Below are 12,590 nucleotides of genomic sequence, written 5' to 3'. Positions count from 1 at the left end.
ATAATAGTTGACCGATTGACGCTTATCTGATGGCATCGAGTGGCCGTTGTGTGCAATAATTCTTTGCCATTTTTGTTCCATTTTTTTTATTTTTGTTTTGGTAGACTGTTTCATAATTTTTAAGAGTTCAATGTGCGATAAGTTGCGGGTAATTGCGGATGGAAGTGGATATAAAATGCAACTAAAAATGGTTTGTTACTTAAAGCTTGAATTAAATGTTGCCGCATTGGGAAGATAAAAAATCGAGTTGGGTAGTGAGTAATTTAAAAAAAGTGGATTTATTATATTATTGAAAATTTACTATAATCTGAAGAGGGTTAGGGTGATGCCGGAAAATCATTTTGGAGACTAGTAAAGGCAGTATTTACACTATATTAAGCAAAACTTAGTTTTTTGTTAATATGAATAAAAGTGTTATACTGTTTTGAGTTTTAGTCCACAAAACTGGACACATTTTTTAAACGCTAAAAAATTTTTATATTAATTTAAAAATTTTAATTATTTAATTGTAATATTTTTTAAAATTACTTAACAAAAAAAAACCAAAGCTGTACTAAAAATTAAATATTAACAAAATTACTAAATTCTTTGTGTTTTAGTGCACAACAAAAAAATATTTTCAACGCTAAAAAATATGTTATGCTAGCTTAATTATTTCATTGTAATTTTTAAAAACATATTTTAAAAAAAATATGCAAAAAATAAAAATAAATTAAATCTGAAAAATAAAAAAACACTGTACTAAAAATTAAATATTAATAAAAGTGCTTTATTATTTTGTGTTTTAGTACACAGAACTGAAAAATTATTTTCAGCCCTAAAAAATTTTCTGTTAGTTTAATTATTTCATAATTTTTTTTTAATTAATTAACAAAAATACAAAAAAACTGTACCAAACTAAACTAAAAAATGTGTTATGCTAGTTTAATTATTTCATTGTAATTTTTAAAAACTAAAAAATAATATACAAAAAATAAAAATAAATTAAATTTCAAAAATAAAAGTGCTTTATTATATTGCGCTTTAGTACACCAAACAGAAGAATTATTTTCGGTGTTAAAAAATGTTCTATGTTAGTTAAATAATTTCTTGTAATATGTTTTTTTTTTAATTAATTACAAATATACAAAAACACTGTACTAAAAATTAAATATTAATAAAGGTACTATATTATTTAGAGGTTTAGTACACAAAACTTAAAAATTATCTTCAACGCTTAAAAATTTTTTATGTCAATTTAATTATAATATTTATTTCAATTAATCACAAAAAAATATGTACTAAAAACTAAATATTAATAAAAGTGCTCTATTATTTTGTATTTTAGTGCACAGAACTGCAAAATTATTTGCAGCGCTAAAAATATTTTATGTTAGTTTATTTATTTTATTGTATCTTTTTTAATCAATTAACAAATATAAAAAAAAAACTGTGCTAAAAATTAAATATTAAGAAAATGCCCACATTACTTTGTGTTTTAGTACACAGAACTGCAAAATTATTTGCAGCGTTAAAAACTTTTTATTTTAGTTTAGATATTTTATTGTACATAATAGTTTTTTAGTACACATGAAAAATGTACTAAAAATTTAATTATGTACTAAAATGTATAGTTTGTTAAAATTAATAATAATAAAGCAATATATTAATCTAATAAGTTACAATGCACTAATACTAATAAATTGTGTAAAGTATTAAAGTTACTAAAGTTTACCTGGTACTAAAATCCCATTTAAGTATTACTTGGTTTAAAACTAATCAAAAGCTATTACGAGTACTTAATTTTTATTACCTACTAATAAATATGCTATACACTTAATTGTGTAGAGTACTAAATTTTACATGCTGCTAAAATCACATTTAAGTATTACTTGGTTTAAAATTAATTAAAAGTTATTACGCGTACTTAATTTCTAGTACTAATAATATTCTATACACTAAATTGTGTAAAGTACTAAAGTCTACCTGGTACTAAAATCCCATTTAAGTATTACTTGGTTTAAAACTAATCAAAAGCTATTACGAGTACTTAATTTTTAGTACTAATAAATATTATATACACTAAATTGTGTACAGTACTAAATTTTACGTAGTACTAAAATCACATTACCATTATTACCACAAGTACTAAAAATTAGTTTAATAGTCATCAAAAGTTATTCCACGTACTTATAATTAAATTGTAAATAGCACTAAAAATATTAGTACTATAACTATTTAAAATTTATAAAATTTTAGTATAATTAATAAAATAATTAAAGAACTACTTCATGTTTTAGCATCACCATTTTAGTATTAATTTAAAAGTTATTCCGCGTACTTATATATGTGTGCTAATAAAAATAAAAGATAGAAGTACTAAATGGCTTAGGCTATTAAAATCATATTTAAACTTATTTTTCCCCATCAAAAATCTATTCTACATTAGTTTATTAGTAACTCCACGTACTTCAACTTAAATTTTTAATTTGAATTCATTTTAATGTAAAACTATTTAGAGTACTAAATTATATTTCAGTGTACTAAAATCACAATAAAGAGTTATTTAATGCACTAAAAAATTAGTTCTATAAAAATATTAAAGTTGTTGGCAGCCTTTTAACTACTGCGCGGAGTGTAAAAAAACTTAAGTACTAATGGACGCATACATTTACATACGCCTCTGTAGTAGAGTGGAAAGCTACAATGGTTAACTCCAGAGTAAGCCACCTAAACAGGCTACAGATAAGTGTGTGCTTGGGTACCAAACGTGCCATAAGTACGAAATCTGGTGATGCCTTTAATGCCATTTTGAGCTTGCAACCTCTAAATCTTCAAAAATCGGAAGGAAGCCATGAAGGCGGTGTACAGGCTGAAGTTAAACGGAGTCTGGGGAAATGAAGAAAGCACTGGCCACTGTCAGATATGCCACCAGTTGTCGGAGAGGTGCACACTGTTCTCGATGCCGGTGGACAATCGGGTGCCTGTCGTTAGCTTCGGTAGGAAGTATGATGTTTTGATCCCAGATAGAGCTCAATGGTTAACCTAGAGAACCTATTAACGGGTTATCAGCACACTTTCTACACCGACCCAACACCAGTGATGGTAGTGGATCTGGATGGAACTTAGACGAAGACACTAAGTACTCCTCTGCCACAAGGCAGATGGCCACGGTATTCCTTACGGAAGTCTATGCCATCTTGAATGTGGCGTACTGGCTAATTGAGAAAAAGTGGCGGGGTAGTACTATTGGAATTTGTAGTGACAGTCAAGCTGCGCTGAAAGCCCTTGCTAAACCACGCCACTCTTCGAAGTTATTAGGTGAATGTAAGACAAAACTGAATAGTGTTGCAAAACACAACAAAGTTAGTGTTATTTGGGCGCCTGAATATTGTGGTTTTACAGGGAACGAGTTAGCTGATAAATTGGCTCTGAACTATGCAAGATTCTGCAAGTATGCCACTAGGCCCTGAACCCTTTCTAGATGTCAATTCCGCGTCGATACAACTATGGATTGATGACTTCATGAGGTCTACCCATAGAGTACGTTGGTCTGGGTTGAATTCGTGCAGAGTAGCCAAAAGCTTTGTGAAAGAACCAAACAGGAAAATACCGACGTTTCTCCTAAACAGAAAGAACCTGAGAGTACTGGTGGATGTAACCACAAGGCACAACGCCTGTAGATAGCTCGATATGCCTATCCTGTCTTGAGGATGACGATACTGCAGAGCATTTTCTCTGTAGCTGCCCTGCATTTTCCAGAATCAGACTTCGGATATTGTGTTGCGTTATATTGAGTATGGATAAAGTTTATATACTTCCTCTTCCGGATCTCTTAAGATTCATCAATGAATCCAAGAGATTTGTGGAGGAGTGCCCTCAAACAAATTTATCCGTTTTACCACCCACTCTTTATCTTTCCTATCTTTATTCTTTGTACTGAAATCTATCCGGGTATAGTACAATGGTCTCCTGGCTGAGTGCTTGGACTTGAACAACCCCCCACTAATCTAATCTAATCTAATCTAATGGACGCACTATGTACTAAAACTGATATTGAATTTTGCATTCTGAAAATCTTTAACATACTAAAATAATTTAATAAAATTGCAAAAAAAGTGTTGTATTTATAAGTAGTTACTTTAGTATTTATTAGTACTAAAAGTTATATTTTGCATAAAAAATTTTACTAACTTAGCGCTGAAATAAAGTTTTAAAGTCAAAACTGCATTATGCCCCACTTTGCCACTTAGCCACTAAACTTAAATCTATTTTTACGACGAAAATTTAAAATATGTCCAAGAATTTTCATTTCCTTCCAAAGATACTTAAATGAATCTATTTGAACAAAAATTATTAAATTCAAAAATTGCTGGTCAAAGCCATTAATTTTTTTAAATTTAAGTTTTCAAATTCTCGTTCAATGTTCAACTAACACAAAAATAAATTTTGTTTATTTCGTATAAAAATGTATGTGGGTGTGTATTTATATTTTTGTTTTATGCGCTTGAAATAAAAACTTTCCCCATGTCATAGCCCCACAATTACAGCAATTCCGTTAACTTTAATTTGTTCCAAAGCACGCGTAATATCGCATGCGAAAAATAATCCCTTCCCTGCAATACTCTCATCTGAATGTCCAGCAAATGAGAAACTTTCAAAACTGTCGAAAAAGTTTTCTCCTCTTTTTGCCAAAAATAAAAGTAATAAAAAACAATGTGACAAACCGCAAGCCTATTTTTGAGTTCTCAGTCCTGCGAGCCAAGCAGCAAAGCAGCCAAACATTCATTCATTCCTTCGCTCATTTCCTTGCATTCCAGCTCCCAGACTCCATCTTTCTCAGTCCGATTCTCGGCCATTCCCTGACATGCCATTCTCATTTCGTTGCATTCTGGGTGGAGTGTGGCCGTATGTGTATGTGTGCGCCTGTAAGCTGTTGGGTTAGTTTTGAAACAATTAAAACAATCCTTTTGCTGTGCTACATTCCGCACGAATGGGTCACTTGGCAAATATTTATGATATGTACACTCGCACCTCCTCCTCCTCGGTCTCCTTCGCGCAGTCACTACTGCGGTTGCAAGCGCTTTTCGTATTGTGTGCCAGCTTTGGTCACAGTGTTGTTGTATGAAAAACAGGTTACAAGTTCAAATACAATGTGTCACTAAATGCCAGAAGGTCGGTCGTATCACTTAATTTTGCTCTGTAAGTTTTTGGGTCATTTCTATGTCTTAGTGGGGCAGGAAAAGAAGAAAGGAAGTTGCGGAGACAAACTTACACGTGCCGGCACAAATATGCAACAAATTCCTTTCGAAATTATGTCTGTCGATTAGTTGGTGTGTGATAAATGTGAAAATGCTTTAATTACAAGTGTAAATATCAGTGAACATTGCGAATGTGTGGGTGTGCATGTGTGATGTAAAGTTAATATTGTATTAATAATGCAGGCAGCTATAAATTAACAACCAATTTTAGACTTTCACCACCAGACATTTTATCCGAACTGCCAAATTCTAACTTTTGCTCTGAAGTGCCGCAGAAGTTACGCAAGGAATGAAAGTCAATTCATTATGGTTGCGTGTGTTAGTTGCCTGTTGTGTTGGATAAAGAAATATGTCAACATGTCACTCAGTAGGCTTCAAAGAACAGAAGAGTAAAACATTATGCAAATATTTTGATAGAATTTATTTTATGAGAATTACTGAAGAAGTACTAAAAAATATTTTTGTACAGATTTTGATAATTTTTTACATTGTAAATTGTACTAAAATATTTCAGTACTAAAATAATATGTACTAAAAAATCCTGTACTCAAAGTATAATTGTATACATAATACTTTTACCTGTACGAAAACATACCAAGTCATTCCCAAAGAGATTTTGGGCTCATTAGTACTGAAAAGAAGTAAAGGGTGTATGTTAGTAAAGTGAAATATCGCACTTTTGACAATGCGGTATATTAAGTACTACTTTTCATTGAGTACTAAAAATATAAAAATGTGTACAAAGGAGATTTTGCGCTCATTAGTACTAAAAATGCTAAAAAATTGTATGCTAGTAAAGTGAAATATCGCACTTTGACAATGCGGTTTATTAAGTACTACTTTTCATTGAGTACTAAAATAAAAGAAATGTGTACTTAAAGAGATTTTTGGCTCATTAGTACTAAAAATAAGTAAAAGGTGTATGTTAGTAAAGTGATTATGCACTTTTACATTGCGGTATTTTAAGTACTACTTTTTATTGAATACTAAAAGTAAAATAAAAATGTACTAAAAATCTGAAGATACTAAAAAGTACAAAAAACATATTTTGTGCTTTCCAATAAACTATTTTAAGATTATCAAAAATGTTCCATTAAAATTTCGATATGAAATAAATATAAATATATCGATAACTTTTCCTCGAGTACTAAAATGGACCAATATGCATTCGCTAATAAGTTTCAGCACATTAACATCCAAAACGTATTAAAATAGTAAGTGAGTGGAGGGAAGTTCCATATTACAAAACACAGTATGAGATACTACAATGAATGAATGAAATGAATGCAGCCTCGTTATTTATAGATCCCGAGCCCTTACTTGCTATGGGACGACATACCATCAAGGAGAAGATTAAAAGTGAAGAGCTAAGGTTAAGATACATTAGCTGGCACCAAAATATGGAGCTACGCTGGGCGAAGTCCTTACTGGCGAGGTGTGATCAAAGGAGGTCCAGGCAATTCATAATCCTCGCTAAAAACTGAGAATTCTCACGGGCATCCCCACAGGTCATCGCCGATTGCGTAATTTTAGGATTGGGATATGGTTCACTGATTCCTGTCGTATCTCCGACCAACTCCCAGAGACTCCAACACACCTTCTGCTCAGATGGGACGCTATAATACGAAGAAGTTGGAAACATCTCGAACGAATGCGGTCGAAAGAAAAGCAGATACGCTCAGCCCAACCCAGTTCTGATTTTAAAAATATTATGTTAGTACTAAATAGGACATTGCTTTAGAAAAAATAGTACTAAACACTTTTTCACAATACAGTTTATGGTGAAAAATACAAATATTGCAAATGTAGTGCTCTACTAAATTAGTACTAATAAATTGTTGGACTTAAAATGAAGACTGTTTGAGTTGTGAAGTACTTGCACTCGTACAAGTATCACCAATTATTTATCAGAAAATTTTGTGTTGTACTAAATTAGTACTAAAAATTGTTTGCGCTTAAAATGAAGATTTTTTTGAGTTGTGAAATACTTGTATCCGTATAAATATCACTAATTATTTAATAAGACAATTTTTTGCTGTACTAAATTAGTACTAAAAGCTTTTTGTGGGGGCAATATGAAGATTTTTTGAGTTGCGAAAAACTTGCACTCGTAGAAGTATCACTAATTGTTTAGTAGGAAATTTGTGTGCTGTACTAAATTAGTACTAAAAACTTGTTGGGCGTAAAATGAAGATTTGTTGAGTTGCGAAATATTTATACAAGTATCACTAATTGTTTAGTAGGAAATTTGTATGCTGTACTAAATTAGTACTAAGCAAATGTTGTACTTAAAATGAAGATTTTTTGAGTTGTGAAGTACTTGCACTCGTACAAACATCACCAACTATTTAGTAGAAAAATTTTGCGCTGCACTAAATTAGTACTAAAAAAATTTTGGACTTAAAACGCAGAATTTTTAAGTTACGAAATGATTATACCCATACAAGTATCACCAATTATATATTTAGAAAATTTTGTGCTGTACTAAATTAGTACTAAAAATTGTTTGAGTTTAAAATAAAGATATTTTGCGTTGTGAAGCCCTTATACTCACACCAATTACTTAGTAGGAAAATTTTGTGTTGTACTAAATTAGTACTAAAAACTGCTGGTCTTGAAATGAAGATTTTTTGAGGTGTGCGATTTTTGTTTTCAGTTATGACACTTTTGCAGTAAATGAGCGATATGTAAACGTACAAGTATCACCAATTATTTAGTAGGAAATTTTTTATTAGATATTTAGATAGGAATTTTAATTATGTACCGAAAAACAAAATTTAAAGTTTAAAATTATACAAATATTTGAAATATTTTCCGCAAAACCTAAGTTGAAACTCAGTTTCCAGAGTCAGCATAAATCAAAATAAAAAAATTCCGCAAATTTCCTACTACGAGAAAAGATAAGCATAAAATAAGTTTAAATAAATGTTCATTAACTTATAGGCCATTCCAACATATTAAAAGTATTTTACTTATCAATACTTTTATGCCTTTCCATTAGACATAAGCTCATTGCCATTTTTTATTAAACTTCTGTATGTGATTTCTCTATCATCTCTCAAATGTGGCAGCAGATACAAATCTCCCCTTTCGGAATAGGATTTGTAAAGAAAGAGGGTTGCTGGTATTGACAAAGAACCCAAACTACCGTCGATGCTTTTTATGCGTTATTCAAAAGAAATAAGCTATGTAAATACTTTTGTGACATTTATTTTATGAATTTATGTATATATATGAACATGCACGCATACATACTCGCTTGCTGAATCCGATTATTTTTTTCGAACAATCGCATTCAATTACAGGTGTTGGGGTCAAACTGGATCAAAGGAAGTGATTAACTAATTTTGAATAAATTTTCGCAACACTTTTGAGGGTTAGTGCAGACAAAAAGAAATGTGTGTGAATGTCTGTATATTCCTATGTCATATTCTAATAATAATCCCAAGCAAATTTGACATACTTACGAATTATGCTGGGGTTGATTACATTATTATTAAAATTTTCAAAGAAAAACTGCTCAAAAAGCCATTGAAAAGCCTGAAAGCTAGTTGCATAGGTTCAGATTTCAAAAGGAGCTTAAGCAAGTTTTTTCTGTAGACTTACTGGAAATCTTACAACTGTCCTTAACACATAACATTATAAATATTAAATTTTCAGTAAAGCCAAATTATCCAGCAGGTAAGCGAAAATGCACCCTACAGTAAAAGCAATATCCGGTTTTTGCACTGAGTAAAAGCGGACATGACAACAGGGTGTCAACAATAACTAAATATTCGATTAGCCTTGCAAAAGAACGGAGTTAACCGAGACGAAATTTAGTGTGAAACTCTGTTGCGCTGGCTTACTTAAAAGTGTATACTTACATGAGGTCCTGGGTTAACCTGCGTTTTTGGTTTGTTTTCAAGCTTTTTTTTATTTTCGATCAGTATTTATTTTTTGCCAGTAATAAAACAAAATCTTCGTCGCAATGAATGCTGCACAACTCCAAAAGCGTACATACACGCCGAATACAAAGTTGTCAACGGTTTCATTGTTGAGTGTTGTTTCTTTTAATCAAAACACCAAACGACATTTTAATGCATGAAGGTGTGGTTATAGAAGCTTTAGTTGACCCAAATCATTTGAAATCTTGAAACTGTAATAATTCTGATTTTTTCAAAAATGTATGAAGTTTTCGATGTTTTCTCTTAAAAAGAAACTATGAGGAATTTGTGCTTTATTCTGGTTCAGCATGTTCGAACATGATTAAGAATCGATTTATACAAAACAAAAACTTGAATCTAATAACTTTTTGTAAGTTGTCGATAAAAATTTCCAGTCTTACTATTTTAGATTTCATTAGTCGTAGCCAAGGCGCATTCTTTAAAGGTGAAGGCATTAGACCAACAGCAAGGTTGTGTACGTTTGATTGCCAAAGCAAAGTAGTGGCAAAGCACAAGGCGAATTTATTACAGGTGACAGCAAACACATATAAGTAAAACCCTACATGTATTTGTTGTTGCGTTTGGTACAAGCATCACGTCAAAATCAGTAATCAAATGTAAACATACGAATGTAAACATACCAATACATACAAACAAAGCATATCATTTTGACGTAAGCCATACCTACGGCGAAAAATTCAGCTGGGTGAATGCTGTCACCTTAAGCGGGAAGTCTACTGTGAATTTTTCAAAAAATCGATTTTATTTTATTAGCTTAAAAAATACTTTGAACCCTCTTAAATAAGGTACAATATGTGTTACAGCTGGCTAAATTTTTCTTCGTTGAAATTTCGACCTTTTCCCGAAGCGCTCCAAAGCGCGTACCTGCTAATACTGAAACTTTAAACGCATTTTTCTCGAAACTAAGTTTTTGTATACGGTGTACACGATATCTCGAGTTCTGATAAATGAATCAGCTTAAAAATTTAATTATATATTCTCTGTAATAGTGTCTCTCGTCTGACATAGGATTTTTTTGATATCGTTATTTGTTAAATTGTTATAAACAATAGTAACATCAATTTTAGGCAAAAAAAAAGAAAAAAATTTCAAGAATTTTTTTTTCAACGCCAAAATTTTTTATCGACATAATCCTACGTCAGACGAGAGTCAATACTATGTATATGATAACAATATTTTGTTTTTTTGTTTTAGATCACCGAAACGTAAGATTTCATGTACACCGTTTAGGCACCTAAGAAAAGCGGACCTGCGCTTGCAGAAGTGCCACAGCGGCCATTTTGAATATTTTGACTTAAAATTTTTTTTTTCAAAAACTTAAATATATAATAAAGATAAGAGTTTAAATAGATTTTATGTACGAGCAATATTTTGTTAGAAATAAAATGCGGAAAATAAGCCTGTTTTTTCCCTTGTCACAGTAGACTTCCCCCTTAATAAATCCACCTTGGCAAAGCAGGAAACAAAGAATGAATTCGTCTTGTTTCATTCTGTACTGACAGCTACATGGACACGGCGAAAGAAAAACATAAATCAGCTGATTTACCGTAACCAACCAAGGCAAATTGGCGCCTACCCAAAACAGTTACTTTATTTTTCGCGATTTTTACAAGTCTGACGTCAGTTCCCTTCCAATACAAAACAAACAAAAGTAGGAGAAATAACAAGTTTGTGCATAGCTTTGTTGTTTTGTGATACGTGAGATTTAAACTAATCAAACTAATGAAAACAAATTAATATACAACCTTTAAATGCAGTTTGTTTGCGTTTTTATGCGGAAAACGCCATGGCAAGAAAGTATATGTGTGTGGGTGTGTATATTATTTCTTGTGTTTGGTTGTTTCCTTTGCTTTCGCCTGCTCTTCTTCTTTACAAACAATTTATTCTCCTTCCTTTTGCTTGTTTATTCATGCGCTCTTACGACACGGCGAATTCGGAAGGCGTTACTTGTTTCTCTATCATTCTTGAAAACAAAGAATGAGTAGCTTTGTTTCATTCTGGGCTGACAGACACATTGACACGGCGAAAGAAGAAAAAAAACCAAATTAGCTGATTTACCGATACCACCTTTCATAGATTCGCTTTGATCGTATGGGTGGGCATGCCTATATCTGAGAATAAAAACAGCTGGTTGTACGCATGCAGGGGCGGCTCACATGATCTATAGCCAAAATTGCAAATAAGGACTTGATTACCTTCCAAATTTTCCTTATTTTATATATATTGTATATAATCTATTTTCATCTTTTTCCTGTTCACACTGAGTTTCTTTACAACTTTTTTCTTTCTTTTCGCGTTAACCCTTTCTGGGTGTTTGGCCGAGCTACTCCTCTTATTTATGGTGTGCGTCTTGATATTGTTTCTCAAATGCAGGGACCTACAATTTTAAGCCGACTACGAACAGCAAATGTTTTTTATGAGGAGCTTTTTCATGGTAGAAGTACTATCGGAGGTTTGCCATTCGCTGCCGAGGGGCGACCGCTATTAGAAAAATCTTTTTCTTAATTTTGGTGTTTCACCGAGATTCGAACCTACGTTCTCTCTGTGAATTCCGAATGGTAGTCACGCACCAACCCTTTCGGCTACGGTGACTGCCGTATGTGCTGACTAAGTAGTTCGTTTATTCCAAGGCACATTAATTAAAGCTGATGGCACTAGACCAACAACAACGTTTTGTACATTGGAATGTCACGACAGAAGAAAATAGAAACGAAAAATATGCTTTGTGCAATCGACATTCAACGGGTTTTCGTTATTTTATTTTTGCGGCCATCCTAATGCACACAGCGGAAGAAAACAAAACTAGTCAGCCAGTCTACTCAAGGCGAATTGACTCATTCTATCATTCTTGCGGTCAACTGCTATCACCTTTAATAGATTCCCGTTGATTTATTCCATTCGTTTGTTTTATTCGCAAATCGCTGACTGAGTTTCTTTGTTGTAAGAAAGTTGCTGATTATATTTCAAACGCATTCCTTCTGTGCATTCCCTATAAAACGGAGGAAAATGAAATTCTAATCAGGAGTGTGTGCATGGATTTTTTGAAGTAAATTTAAGTAAGTACTAAGGCTTCCCGCTAGTCTACACGTTGTTGTTTTTTCTTACAAATTTTCAACATGCATAGACAACTGTCTTTCATAAGGTTCGTTCTTTTGCATTTATTTCTTTATTCTGTACTAAATGAAGTGAAAGCTATTATACTTATTCCATCATTCATGCAGAATACAAGAAGAAATGCAGTGAGTAAGCAGCAAACGTGTCGAAAATAGCTGCAGTTGATTGTTTTACATTAGTAAAGTTATTGTAGCTCTGTATGAACGTTGGCTTATGCTTCACAAGTTTTCTTTAGTCAACTTTGTTGAAGTAATCTGGCAACATTTGTAGCTTGACAGCGCAGAAATCT

This window comes from Anastrepha obliqua, chromosome 4 (genome assembly GCF_027943255.1).
Source record: "Anastrepha obliqua isolate idAnaObli1 chromosome 4, idAnaObli1_1.0, whole genome shotgun sequence".
In the NCBI taxonomy this organism is placed as follows: domain Eukaryota; kingdom Metazoa; phylum Arthropoda; class Insecta; order Diptera; family Tephritidae; genus Anastrepha; species Anastrepha obliqua.
Note: the sequence above shows the minus strand (reverse complement) of the source record.